The sequence below is a fragment of the Pinus tabuliformis genome, chromosome J (genome assembly GCF_031772625.1).
Source record: "Pinus tabuliformis cultivar Carrire ecotype Pingquan chromosome J, CPIR1, whole genome shotgun sequence".
NCBI classification, from domain to species: domain Eukaryota; kingdom Viridiplantae; phylum Streptophyta; class Pinopsida; order Pinales; family Pinaceae; genus Pinus; species Pinus tabuliformis.
The window spans coordinates 110160670-110176240 of record NC_142295.1 but is presented as its reverse complement, the minus strand read 5'-3'; the positions used below and the strand labels follow the sequence as shown (position 1 = coordinate 110176240).

The window sequence follows — 15571 nt, the reverse complement described above, 5'->3', positions numbered from 1 at the left end:
TAAAACTCCTTGTGGATAAGTGGCCTTTGTGTGATCTTTATGAAATTAGAGTTGTAAGTTTGCAGGACCACATGGAACCAAGTGGACCCAGAATTAGGTCAAGGATGTGGAGTTGATTAGCCAAGCAAGGGCTTGACCTAATTATGGAAGAGAAGAGGACCAAAGGACAGATCTTCTTTTGAGAACTCAATGTAATGATCCAAATGAGGACACTAGCCAAGGGAAACCTAGGGCAAAAAACGATCCTTGAGCTAGGCCTTGCTATATCTCAAGATTCCACCATCAGAATTTCTTGAAATTTGGAGGGCCTATAGGGAAAACCCTTGCGCAATTATGGACAAGTGATCGAACCTTTTTTATGGCTACAATGGGAGAAAAATGATACCATAGGTGACCTATGGAGACTAGGCCTAGAAAGAGGAGAGGTGAGAAAAATATTCTTTAAAAGTGATACCTATGGAAGGATTAGTGCCTTATCCTTTGGGAGAGATGGAGTCAAAGAGAATTTGGTGTTTGGAAAAGATTTACCTAATCAAGGAGGCCTTCAAGCAACTTTGCATGGCATTAAGGCATGAGAGCAACTACTTAAGGTCTTTATAATTCGATATGCAATAATTGATGACTTATCAAGATGTATTCAACAACAATAATCTCTAGGAACATTCATCCATTCATACATTGTCCATGCAATGATGCAACGCTATAAAAGATCAAAATTTCCACAATTTCACATTAAAAAACAGTAATTTTCAGACTTGTAGAGCAAAAATTCCAACAACATTTCACGTGACAAAGTAGATAACAAGAATAAGCATGAAAAAGATCACTTACATGTACAAATGAGTATATACAGTCCAGTCATCGAATTATGCCAATAATGAAGCTCCAAGACAAGAGAGATAGATCCAAACATCAAAATTCATCCATGTAATCCAAACTCGTCCAAAAGGGAATGAGAAATTCTCAAGTAGTTACTAAATCCAAATCCAAGTGATGATGAGAGAATGAATCACCTCTCATCTATTTATACCATCTCTAATGAGTTCGATTTGCCTAATTGAGCCCCAAATAATAAAATAATGTGCAGTATTAACATCCTTTGGTGACAAGTCCACCAAGATAGCTCAATAACATAAGAAAAAGCCTCTCAAGATGGTAGAATGATCAATAAAATAAGTCATTGGGCCTTTGAGGAGGCCTAATGACATCCAAAGTGTGCCATGATGTGAGAATGGACCTCAAACATAGTGGACATAGTGGACAAGGGGTTGGCCCCTCGTTATCCAAGTAAATCCCTGTGGTGCTCCCAAGTGGGTCTATGGGCACAAGGACATCCTCATGGGTTTCCAAGTGGATCGAAAATGCCTATAAACCATATGTAAGGGCCAGGATGATGACATAAGCTCGAGGGGATGACGTCGGGCTATGTGGGTTCAAAAATACAAATTGGGCAGGCAGTTCAGTGGATAGGAAAAGTACCTCTAGGTACTGCTTAATCTTTGGATCAGGAATGGTTTCTTGGTGTAGCCAAAAGCAAAAGTCAGTCAATGTTGCGAACATTGCGATCATGATTAAATCGGTGAGGTTCCGAAATTGGAAAAAATTATAAAAATCGAGATAAAATCGGTAAAAATTGGCAAAGAATCGTCAAAAAAATAAAAAATACAAATACAAAAATCAAGATTTTTTTTCAAAAAAATCATGATTAAATCGTGATTTTTTCATTTTTGAAAAAATCGCCGATTTAATCGTTTCAGGAAAACAATCACGATTTTCGCAACAATGAAGTCAGTAGCACTAAGCTCTACAAAAGCAAAGTATATGGCAGCAAGCACAACTACGTGCGAAGCTATATGGCTTCGAAAGCTACTGGTAAGATTGTTCAGGCAGAGGATGGAGGCAACTAGTGTCTATTGTGATAATCAGAGTTGTATCAAGCTCTCTAAGAATCCATTGTTTCATGACAGGTCGAAACACAAATATTTGGTGTCATTTCATCAAAGATTGTGTGTAGCATGGAGTGATCTAGCTATAGTATGTTTCCATAGAAGAGCAGGTTGCAGATATACGCACGAAAGCTCTAGGGAGAGCTAAGTTTGTCTATTTCAGAGAACAGATGGGTATGGTGGAGAACCCATTTCAGTAGTAGAGATAGATTATTTTAGATATTTCTCAGTAGCGATAACAATAGATGAGAGGCAGTTGCAGTGCAGATGCAGAGCTGGAAGCAAGATAGCAGTGTCAGCAGCAGCAAAGATGCAACATCAGAGTTATGCAATAGTTGGTGGGTAGTGGCCAGACATTAGCAACATGACAGAGGGTGGTACAAAGACAGGGTGTTGTGGCAGCGTGTGCAACACTAGAGAGAACACCTTCCTCGCTAAGAGGGGGTGTTAGTTTTTGTAGCATCAGAGGTGTTATGGTCTCGAAACTTTGAGGAGAGGCTAAAACACAGGAGTTTTCCATAACCCAGAAATCGATTCTGGAAATTCTACCTAGAAGTGTCTCAATTAGATTATTAGCCTATTTTTTATATTTCCTAAGTCTAAACTTAGAAAATTTGGTTAATTAATCAGAATTAATTGAGATAAGGTGTGAATCATCTAGAAACTCACACGGATCGATCCAAAAATGATCTCAGCCATTGATTATGTTTTAATCTTGGTCGTTGGAATCCCAACTAGAGATTATAAGAGGAGGTCGATGGGTAGATGGAGAACACACCAATGTAGAAACTCAGTGATCTAGGAAGATCAATTTTCCAGTAGCAGAGTGATTCAATAGGAGGATTCGACCCAGAGATCGAGTAGCAAGTGGCAGAGGAGTGGGGCAGTATTCTGATGGAGGTTTCCAGTGTCGGAAGAGTCAGATTGAGGGAGTGCAAGTTTTCCCAGAGGGAGTGTGCAGGCTACAGCAGTTGAACAGTTTGATCTAGCTAGAGGAGCAATCAATTCAGTAGCTGATGGCCAAGATTTTGATCAGGACCAGTGAATCAGTTCTAGAGCCAGAGAGAAAAAGAGCTATAGATTTCAAGATTTTTCAGAGGCAAGAATAGTAAGGCCTGCGCAAGCAGTACACAGAGGTTGATGCGGAAGGAAGTGCGAATTGCTGAAGGGCTAGTTTCAAAAATTGAAATCAGCTGTGGGTTTAAGAAAAATCCTCACAAGAATTTTTCCAGTGATTCTCATATTGGATTGCCTGTTTGGCATCCAAATTATTGTACTTCGATTTGTTGTTGAAGAATAATAATTAAACCCTCATCTGCTACACTGGTTTTCCCACATTGGGATTTTCTAGGGACAATTGTCCAAAAATAACGATGTCAAATTTTTTGTGCGCTAGAATTTCTTAGTTTCCAGCATTTTATTTTCCGCAACATTCTTATGGTGAAAATTGCAGTTGTGATTTTAATCATTGTTTGTCATAGCAAATAAACAACATAATTAAGTTTACAGTTAAAAGAATGGTTGCCATCATAGTCTTCCTCCAACCTAGAGGACAACTTGTCTATCTCTGCTGACATTATCGCCCGGTCCTCCTCTTGCTAATCCTTCTTCCATAGAGGACACTGCGTACTATAGTGACCGAACTCACCACATTTGAAGCACTTGACCTTTGACAGGTCCTTCTTCTTCTTCCTTTCCCCTTGCCCCTGACTGGGACACTTAGATGCTAGGGTCACATTTTCTTCTTCCTTCTCACTCTTAACGCCCTGTTGATGCTTCCGTTGATGGTACTCTTCAATAGAGAACGCCTCAACACATGTTGCAAATTAGCCCACATCATGTCCCATCTTAGCAATGTGTCTCTGCCCAAGATACTTTGGACAAACACCAGTCAATCCTCCAAGACACTGTTTAGTGCTAGTCGTACAAGCTTTGTGGGTTGGGACACCTCCCCAATGGCTGCAAGTTGATCTCGGACCTCCTAATTCTAGTGAGGAAGCCATCTATGCCCTTGCCCTTCTGCATGCTTATGCTTCTCAGCTTCTCCTAAAGAAACACCTTATGTTGCTCGAAAGAACTCTAACATAGCTCAGAGAGAGCATCCCACATTTCCTTGGTTGTCCCTTGGCCAGCTACATGTGAGACTATATGATCTCAAACTCCATCCAAGATCATCCACTTTGCCCTCGCCATTTCTCTTTTGTACTCCTTCAGTTGATCCGCATCTTGGGGTACTGCTGCAACATTGTCCACACAAGCTTTCAAGCCATATTCATCTGGAAGGAAGGACATCTTAACCTTCCAGATGACATAGTTGGAGGCTCCTTCTAACCTTTCCTTCTCTAAGCCCAGCTGTGGCGATCTCGAATCTGGTCTGGAAACTCCCTCTTCCTCTGCTCGGTTGTTTTTGTGCTACTCACACTCCCTTCTGGAATGCGCATTCCTGCTAGCTGCTACTGCCTCCTGCAACTGGGAAAATTAGATTTCTCGTCCAAAAACCCTATGAGAGAAATTTCCCTTGTGCGTGCTTTTCTCTTCCACCCGACGTTGATTCTGCTATCGCAAAACCCTTTACGTCCAACCAAGGAATATGCTCAACGATAATATGAGTTATTGTTGCTCCCTCTGCCAGCTGGAATCACTATCCTGGGCAAATCAAATTTCCTGCTACCTTGCAACTGAAAATCAAACTCTTGCCTAGTAATTCGAATTGCCTGGCTAGGTACTACACAGCACCAGAAATTTCAGCTTCTTGCTTCCTTTGAACAACGAAATTTTCTTCTTCTGCTTCTAAGCTTCCCGACTTATCAATCACGTTGCTCTGATACCTTGTGAAAATTTCAAGACTTAAATCTTATTGTAGCAACTCGAAGCTATTTTTCCAAATGTTAAATAATTTAACAATTTATCTGCTACAACAAATACCAAATAATTCACACTACAACCTTCACAAATAAAACTACAAAAAATAATAGCGTTGGAAACTGAGAAAATTCTAGCACACATGCATAAAAATTAACATAGTTATTTTTGGACAAAAATCCCCAGGAAAACCCAACTTGGGAAAACCGGTGCAACAGCTGAGAGTTTTTATTATTATGCAGTAGTGAGAAATTTTATGTACAAATGGATGCCAAATCTGGCTACCTGCAGAGAAAAAGACTAGGAAAAATCGAGTGACGAATTTTCCTCACCCCACAGGCAAATCCGGGCCTTGACTGCAGCTCCAAGTGAGTCGTCCAAACTACTTTTGCGTAGGCCTGCGTCACCCTAGCGTAGTCCCTTCCACGCTCAGCCTGAATTAGCTGCTCCTCAAGTCGTCTATTCTATCGCTTATTGGGAAAACATCTCTGAGGAGCCTCTGGAGCTGAAACTCTATTTTTTCCCAGCAGAATCGAACTACCTCTAGAGGCTTCTGCACAAACCTTGTGTTAGCCTCACTGTGGCTATCCCCGCCTCTCTGCAAATGCACTAGCCAAATCTGGAAAGCTTCCTTTTGCCTCACTATCTCTATCCCTGTCTATCTAGAACTTCCCTATTGAAGCTCGAACTCTTCTAGCACTGATGACTCTCTAGAAAATTGAACTCTCCAAAGAAATCAAACTCCACAAGTGTATTCTCCATCTACCTATCGACTTCTTATAATCTTTTGTTAGATTTCCAACGACCAGATTAAAACTTAATCAAGAGCCCAAATTAATTCCTTGTTGATCTGTGTGAGTTTCTAGATAATTCACTACTTATCTCAATTAATTATGATTAATTAACTAGATTTTCTAAGTTTAGACTTAGGAAATATTAAAAATTAGGCTAAAAATGTAATCGAGACACTTCTAGGTGGAATTTCCATGAACAATTTTTGGGTTATGGAGAACTCATGTGTTTTAGCCTCTCCACAAAGTTTCAAAACTGAAACACCTCCGATGATACAGAAAAAAACAGATATGTCCATGGTAAACCCATCAAATGGTAAGTCGCAAGTGATATAATGATGGAGCAGAGTGGGGATCAAGGGAAGGATCCAAACCACATGTCATGGAACAAGAGGGTAGCTAATATGAGGGAAGCCCACACTTGGGTATATGAGTGTAGAAAGGACCAAATCATGGTACATGAGTTACCTCGACCTTTGTTTTTCCACCCTTCTTCATATGCCTTTTGCTTTTAATTCATTTTTCTTCATAACTACTAGGGCTCCAGGGGATGAGAGCATGATGTGTACGATGTAGCAGTAGGTACCCCTTTTTGAGGTGGGGCATTTCATTGCCCACCAAGGGTTGGGAAAATCATGAGTATCTCTATGTGGAGGGAGCTCATCTAGGGCCCACAGGAACCAAGGTTATGGCCATATATAAGGGGTAGAGCTCATGTTTGGCTTTTGCCCACATGCTAAATTTGTATGTTTCGACCATGTTTTGCATTTTATGGTACATTTCCTGTTGAGAGTGGCCAAACTATGTTTTTCCTTTTCTTTTAGTTGCATCAACCTCTGAGCCATCGTTCCGGGCCTAACCTAAAATGTGGACAAGGGGAGGGGGAGACTAACCCTATGTGGACCCAGTGGACCTATGTGGACCCGGATGGGAAAAATGATAAATGGGGTTAGAATGAGCAGAAGGGGGTGATGTATATGGTGTCGGGAAGCAGGACCACACAACTAAATCAATATTTCCTATGTGGTGTCAACCCTGACGCTAATGGCCAGTAAAGGAGATCCCACGGGACTAGGATTGAAGGGTAACCACCAAATCAAGCACATGAGACAAGAGTACAAACCTAGCCCACTCTTTTCGCCGAATCCCCCCACCAATCCATGCCCAAAACTGTCCATGAAAAGTAAGGAAAGTTACTCAATTATACCAATGAAAAGCCATACCTTTGGGATCGGGAGTCCCACCTTCAAACATACAATCATAACGGATGGGCAAGGGACCAGATGCTTGGCTCAGCTGGCAGAGATAATGGCACATCGAGCTATCTGGTGGCTGCAAGGGGTTGTTGGCTATCGACGTAGGACCATCTAAGAGAACAAAAAAATTCTCATATATACACTACCCGCAAGTGGTGGGTAACAGGACACATTTTGGGAGTATGGGGAACCTGATGGTGGGACAAATCGAGCATATCTAACATGCAAATTGTGTGGGGAAATGATGACAAGAGGGATTATGCGATTGAAATACCATCTGGCTAGACTCTCTGGACATGATGTTGGGCTTTGTACGAAATTTAGTGTGGAGCTTATATAAAACGCTCTTGAAGCAATTGATGAAAAAGACAAAAAGAAAGAAGAGGCAGAAGAAACAAGGTTGAACGTGCAAGTAGATCTTTCGGGATATCTTCTTCCGATTTTGAGGTTGAGGGTAGTGGGAGGGGCTCCACAGCGTCACCTACTAGTGCTAATCTTACTGGGAGTTGGAGGTCATCCCCTTTTGTTCCACGAACTCGACATGGAGCACAACCTTCCACAAAATCAATTGTTAAAAAAAGGAGAAGCAAGAAGTAGATTGAGTTATTGGGAGGTGTCTTTTCTAGAGTGACTTACCTCTCAGTATCACTAAAAACAATCCATTTTGGCAGCTAATGTGTGATGCTATTGCTATTGTGGGCCCAGGGTACAAAAGTGCTACATATGAGGAGTTGTAGGGGCCAATCCTTCAAGCAGAAAAGCAACACATCAACTCTGGATTGTCAGGGTTGAAAGAAACATGGGAGGTGTCTTGATGCACAGTGATGTGTGATGGTTGGACATATAGGAAGGGTAGGAGTCAGGACCCTTCTAATTTTCTTGGCACATTGTCCTAAAGGTACCATGTTTATTAAATCAGTGGACGCATCAACACATATAAAAGATACAACATTGATATGTGAGTTGTTAGATGTGTTCGTTCGGGAGATTGGTGTGCAGAATGTGGTGCAAGTCATAACAGATAGTGCAACTAATTATGTGGTTGCTAGTAGGATACTTATGGAGAGCCACCAGATATTGCTCTGGACTCCATCATTGTATCGATTTGTTGCTTGAGGATATGGGGAAACTCTCCTTCCTCAAAGAGGTGATTGATATGGCTAGGAGAGTCCCCAAGTTTTTATATAACCATGTTCTTGTTCTTAGCCTCATGAGGAGATACACTAGAAACAAGAAGTTGCGGCATCCTGCAATCACATGTTTTGCCACCAACTTTATTACTCTTTAGTATAACGTCATGGATAGGGCTAAGGAAGCCATTCGTGTTTATTATGCAGACAAGGGTTCTGTTGGGCTTAATAGACAAATGATGTTATGGGATACAATTGATAGTTGGTGGGCAGGCATGCTTCATCAACCCATTCATGCAGCAACACTCGTCCTCAACCTCGCATTTTCATATAAATGTGGCTTTGATTTTGATGGCGAGGTGATGGAAGGGCTCCATTCCTGTATTCATAGGATGGTACATGATCCTGAGCTTCGTAGCAAAATCAATCGCGGGATACAGTTTTATAAGCATTGTGTCAACCTATTTGGATTTGATGATGCTATTCGGGAAAGGGCACTCTTCATGCCACATATGTGACAAGTCATGACTCATTAGAATTTTCAATTTAGAATTTACTTATTTATAATTATAGATTTTTTAAATTCAATTATGTTTTTTTTTCACATAGGAAATATCTAAGTTGATCAACCCCGAAGGGGATCAAGCCCCGCAGCCGACTAGTTGAGCCTAACCCCAAGGGCGTCGAGGAGAATTGACCCTGTGACCTCCCGATTGGCGAGGTACTTTAACAATGGGGATTTGACCGATTGAGCTAACCCTTGAGGCAAATTCAATTATGTTTTATTTGAAAGTTTAATTATGTTTTAATTTTTTAATTTTTTTCTTTTTTTAATAATTTGTTGTAAACATTTGGTGGCGAATCTATGGTGCAAGGGCACCAAATTTACAGAAATTGGCCATAAAATTCCTGAGTCAAACCTGTTGCTCTTTAAGGTATGAGTGAAATTGGAGTGTATTTGAGAAAATACACTCAAAAAAGCGCAACAAGTATAACATTGAGCTTCAACCTACAATTGAGCAATTACATTTATTGTAATTTTAATTTATGACCCTCACATGTTAAGATTCAAGATTCATTAGTTTTTTTTTGACACTCTTATAGGTTGGAGTTTTCAAGAGTCAATGAAGTGTATGTGCATTACAATCTTCGACTTCGAGTGAAGCAAATAGAGAAACCAATGGATCCAAATGCCATTTCCTTAGACTATATTGATGTATTGTCTAGGTGGAGTGTGGAGTCTGAGGTGCCCATCTTCGAGGAGTTACCTACATGGTTAGAAGAGGAACCATTAGTATAAGGACAGCAAAAGGAGGAGGACTCGGGGTAGGAGCAGCACGAGGAGGATCAGGAGGAAGAGGAGGAGGAGGAGGAGACAATGGGAGCGTCAACATCAACACCATCTGCTACAGATATAGGAGAGCACAACTCCATACCCAACAGTTATTATTTGACATTAGCTGCAAGGTCAAGGCCTTCTACTGCTAGGGGCAAGCCTGGCAAACAACCCATCATGTTTTCCCGTAAAAGGGGCAGAGGGCACTGATCTCAGATAGCTAGCTACTAGTTTTATTTGTTTTGCTACATATAACTCATGACGATGAGATACTTTTATATATGTGATGTTATTTTGTAATGGTTCTCCACATTTGGGTCCTTGATTCAACAATTATCAGGGTGTTGACCACTACATGTCAACTACCCATAGCAGTACACCCCCTTTTTTCGCAAAAGAGATAGCACTTGATCGACGTGTCCGTGCCATTCGACTATCATCATCAGCCCAATCATGTTATGTTGTAAACGCAGTATGCATGTGTAAATTGTATATAATCTTAGCAGATCTGTGTCATGTATGTATTTTCCTAGGTAAACCTAATCTTCTAGTGATGATCTACGTTCTGGAAGGTTTTCTGTCTCACCGATCCATGATCGGCAGAGTTTTCCTTCAGCCTAACCCGAAAGCCGGAATGGATTTTGTCATTAGAATCTTAGGGGAATCCTAGTGTGCTTCGAGTCTATGTAAAAGTAATTTGGAAATAATCCTAGTTATTTGGTTAAGTTATTACAAATTGCTTGATCTGCTAGATTATATTTGTGTCGCAAAACTGGCTGGTCTATGAGGGTCTATGTCAAATAGGTTTCCCCCCTTGAGATGTAAAATTTTAGAAGTCATGATGTAAAGTGTCTTGAGGGTTAGAAAATGTTTTAATCCCCTCATAGGTCCTAGGTCCTGGGTAAAAATTTTCCAAAGGCTAAGTTCGAGGGTCCAATAAAAATAATAAAAAATAATAATAATAATAATAAGTCAAAGTTTTGAGAAAATAAATGCAAAATCTTAATTTCTAATATATTAAAATGCATTTAAAATTTCGACGGATGAGATTAAAAGAGATTTTGATCCTCATCGGCGGTCGAGATTAGTTTGACATGGATCACTTGAACTAGCCGTTGGGAATTTTTCCTTTAAATAAGGTGTCAAGGGTCATTTGAGATCATTCGATCTGAGAGTCGTGTGCTAAAGAAAGCTCTCTTGTAGTCATTTTTCATGTGCAATAAAGAAAGACTTTGGGGTTGAAATCTTGCTGGTATTACTCTTCTGGAAGTGCTGTAAGATGTTTTATTTTTCTGCATAATTTTATTTTCAGCGATTGATGATAGCTTGATGAAGAGTGATTTTAAACACAGGTATCTTGTTTGGTTGCTAGGGTTTGAATGGTAGTTAAATTTCTGAATATGATGGCAAGTATCTCCATTACATTTGGATTTTAGTATCGTTTTCTCCTTCTTCGCTAATGGTTGAATTAAGCTATGCAGGAAATCCTTTTTTTTTAATATTATCGAGCGTTTGGGGAAGTTCTCGGCTGAACCAGCCAACTCCTAGATTGCGTTTTCTGAAGAGCCCAGCCAGTTTTGATCCCGGGCTTATCATTTGAATTTTTTTGTGAATGCATGAAGGGTTTTCTGAAGCATCTCATAGTAAATTTAAAATTCTGAAAATATTTCTATGGCATACTGACAAATCTGGCTATTTAGAGCCTTTAAGCTGTAAATATTGTAATTATTTAGCAAGTTTTAGGGTTTTTAGTTTTGTTTCTTACGCATGTTGTTTCTGGGTGTTTGGTTTTTGTTATTACAGGTTACAAGTCTGAGAAGAAATTTTTGTTTGAAGCCAAATCTAGGCCCTGGAGGGTAAGATCTGGCCTTAGGATCAATTCTTGCAAGGTTTTTCTAAAGAAATTTGAGGCTCTCCAAGCTATCTGTCTGCTAGGGTTTCAGCTCTGGCAGGAAAATTTACTTCAAATCTAGAAATTTATTGCATGGTTTTTATCAGAAGCAAAGGGAGTTAAAAAATTTTAAGGTTTCTGAGGAGGTTCTAGGTTGTCCAAGCCATACCACTCCTCTGCGTGAAGTTCTTCATCATCGCTCCTCTGCCATCGACCCTTCTTCAAAACCTGCGTGAGACCCATCTTGCAACCTACGTCCTTCGCTGCCTCTCACCTGCAGCCATACATTTCACCATCGCTCAACCCGCAGCCACAGCTGCATTGCTGCTCGCTCCTCCTTCCTTTCCGCTACCCCTTCCTCACATACCTACGCAGTTCTACCTGCGTCTTCTCCTCCCTTGCTCCTCTGTCGTCGTCGAGCTCCAAATCCGCATCAACCCTCACGCATATGTTGCCAGTCAATACTCAATCCCTCTACGTATTCGTTCCAGCTCCACGCTGCCATACTGCTCAGCAAATCCCTCGATCCCTCAGCCCTCACGCTGCCAAACCTTCATCGCAACCTCCATTCAAGCTTCTGACTCCTCCACGCAGCCATCATTGCCTTTCGAGCCACCTGCGTGTTTCATTTTCTCTCCACGCGAACCCCTCATCATCGAACTGCTGATGTTCCATGTCTCCGTCTGCCATTCTTTCATCCCTATCCGCAGTTCTTCATCCGCTCCCTCACAACCTACAAAACAAACCCCTGCTCCACACATTCCTTCTGCTCCTTTCCCTATCCTGCACGCAGCCTTTGAACCCTCCGCCGTCTGGACCTGCACACGCACAACACCAAAACAAAGCATTCAATTTTCTTTTTATTATTATTGTATAGGTGCTATACGATTAGAGTTGGATTTTTTTTAGTTTGATTTCATGTATACGTTAGGTTTTATCATCTGTAGTCTTTATTTAGCATAGGTATTTTTATCATTGTGACATATGCGTATGGTGGTTTAGTTTTAGGATAGGTTAGATTTTTATTTGATTTAGATTTAGAACTAAGTTTTGTTTAGTTAGGAATTAGATTTAATAAATTTTCATTTTGTTATATAGCTTTAGAGTTAGACCTTTTTTACTTTTGATTTTATAGTTTTAGTTTTTTAGAATTAGATTCATTTTGTTTAATAAAAAATATAAAAATAATAAAAAATCATAAATGGTTTAAAAATAAAAAGGTTCCTTTTCATTTTTTTGGGATCTTAGTTTAGAATAGATTTTAGCTTTATTTAGATTTTAGTTCTTCTATTTTGATTTTTTAAATTTAGAATTTAAAAAATAAAAAATCATAAAAAGGATTTTAGTTTTTTTTGGTTTGATCTTAGTTTAGTTTAATTTTAACTTTTCAAATCAAAATTTAAAAAAAAAATAAAAAAGTTAAAAAGGGTTAGGTTATATTTAATTTAGATTAGATTTTAATTTTATTAGGATTTTAGTTTTGTTTTCTTTTTAAACTGAAAATTGTATAAAAATATAAAAATTAAAAAATCCCAAAAGCATAAAAAGTTTATCTTTAGGCTTTTATTTAGAAATTTTGTTTTATAGTTTAGATTTTTATTTTCATTTAGATTTAAATTTTATTTATTTAGATTTTGGCCTTGTTTTATTTTAATCTTAGAATTTTATAAAAATTAAAAAATTTTGAAAAAATTAACTAAAATTGAAGATTCATTTTAGTGTCTTTTGTGGTATTTATGTTCCACTTGTCTATAGTTAAATGCGCTTAAATGTTTATTTGAAGATCAGCTTTCGAAAAGTGGTGAATCATTTTGAGAGCTGGTTAGCATTTAAATTTTCGTGGTTTCTTGAAGTATTTGATCTTTTGAAATTTATTTGCTAAGAACATTGCGCATCTATTGAATATTTTGCATCTGGTGAAATTGATCATTGCTTGGATTATATAATGCTCGTTACATATTTTGTAAATATTTTCAAGCAATCATTAAATTACTTCATAAGCAGCAGCAGCTAATTAATTACTTGGTTTTCATTAACTCCATAAGGCACTGGTCTTAATCATTTAAAGATCTAATCAAATTCTAACATCGATCAAGTGCTTGTTTCCCCCTGCTGTGTCTCCCAAGCCAGCTGGTTCCCAATTGGTCTTCCTTTTTCCCAAAGGGTCTACCCCCCTTAGCCTGCTATTGGGAGATGGCTTAAATGGAGGGACCGGGGATCAAGGTGATAGCCCCCAGTCTGAGCGTTGTCATGCTGCCTGGACAATCTGTGCGACAACACAGGGATCAGCAGGATTTGCTATCACCTTTGATGTATCAATTTTACTTTACATCCACTACATCATATATATCATTGCTTTCTTCATATTTATATGCCAATGTGTTTATTTCGTGTTGTTATTGCTTTATATATTTACAAATCTGAAAAAAATGAAGATGTTATGCATTTTTTATGCTTGTCGATATTTTACGATATTTTGCCAATATTGCCAAAAAGATGTTTTCAAGACGCTCACCGATATTTTGCCAATACTGATATTTTCAACACTGATCTTGACAAAATATTTCATATTTGCTCATTCCTATGGAATTAGAGGTACTGTCATATACCATTGACAAGGTCTCAAAATATGCCATTTGACTATGTAATTTCCTCTTTCATTTGGACAAACCTTTGACATCAATAACAACCATTTTCAGCGTATTGCACTCAGTGATATTTTGGCTATATGCACACTTACATGCTATATAAATAACAGCTTTTGCATGTTTGAGTGTAAATGGTTTGGATTCATATGGATGCACATGAACGAATATTTTTTTCTTTATTTGAATATTTTTTGTATTTTTTGTTCGACCATCTTTTTGGTCCAGTATTTTTACCAGTTCCAGTCCAGTTCTAGCTGGTATATTTTGCCAATACGGATATCTTCAACACTGATCTTGACAAAATATTTCATATTTGCTCATTCCCATGGAATTAGAGGGACTGTCATATACCATTGACAAGGTCTCAAAATATGCCATTTGACTATGTAATTTCCTCTTTCATTTGGATAATCTTTGACATCAATAACAACCATTTTCAGCATATTGCACTCGGTGATATTTTGGTTATATGCACACTTACATGCTATATAAATAATAGCTTTTGCATGTTTGAGTGTAAATGGTTTGGATTCATATGGATGCACATGAATGAATTATTTTTTCTTTATTTGAATATTTTATGTATTTTTTGCTCGACCATCTTTTTGGTCCAGTATTTTTACCAGTTCCAGTCCAGTTCTAGCTGGTTCTCGGTTCGCAGGGTCTACTAGTTCAGTTCTGATAACATTGAGTGATTCTTGGTGGGCAAGTTGAAAAGTGTCTTCTGTCAGATTCCTACGAATTTGATACCTTATGTGTGAATTTACTTTGATAAAAAGTACACAGAAGAGGCTCAAGAAGCCAATGATTTTCTCTCTCTCAGCCTGTACCAATCAGGGTTAAAAAAGTTTGAAGTAGGTGGACCAAGGAAGTAGCTGACTAAGCTAGTAATGGTATAATAGTAGTTGAGATGTCTTGACTTTCCTATATATTTCTCTCTCAAAGCCTGTACCAATCAGGGTAAAAAAAAGTTTGAAGTAGGTAGACCAGGGAAGTCACTGACTAAGTGAGTAATGATCTAATAGTAGTTGAGATTTTTTGGTTTTCTTACTTCTCTGGCCTACCCACTTCAAACCTTTTTAACCCTGATTGGTACAGGCTTCGCTGGAAAACTCTATAAAGAATTTAAGACAGATCCTAAAGTTCAACATATTCCTGTCAGCTTTCTACTGGTATAATTCACTTGATAGTTGAAAATTTTGACCAAAATACTGTTGCAAATGGCAAAAGTTGCATTACCACAATTGTTGTACTTGATTGCAAGTACTTGTGGTAATGGATGCAAGCATTCCTTTATTGGATGTGCAATTCTGAGTCTCTGACATCTGATAGAGAAGGATGATCTTACCAAATTCTGGATTTGTTGATTTAGCTTTGATTAGATCTCTGGATCATAAGGAACAATGTCACGTGGATATGAGGGTTATCTCAAATTCAAGGTTGTATTTTCATCCAGTTCTGCTGTCATGGCTATATACGCTCTACCAGAGTCACATTGATGCTAAAAGGTTTCTCTTGCAAGTACCACTCATAAATATTTAAAGAAAAATCCAACATCTTCACATAGTCACGCATATCTTCAAATTCAATTCCATAACATGATGTTTGAAGCATTCGCAAAAACTGTGGATATAAATATAATAAACAGCCAATAATATCATATTGGAAAACATCAACTAAGTTAAAGGAATGAACCTGATAGAGAGTTATT

General features: G+C 38.6%; 1 protein-coding gene across 1 annotated transcript in view; it reads right to left on the bottom strand.

Annotated features, from left to right (window-relative positions):
* LOC149225772 (alpha-mannosidase-like) overlaps nt 1–15571 on the bottom strand; it is a 507303-nt gene that overhangs the window by 165811 nt on the left and 325921 nt on the right. The window lies entirely within an intron of this gene.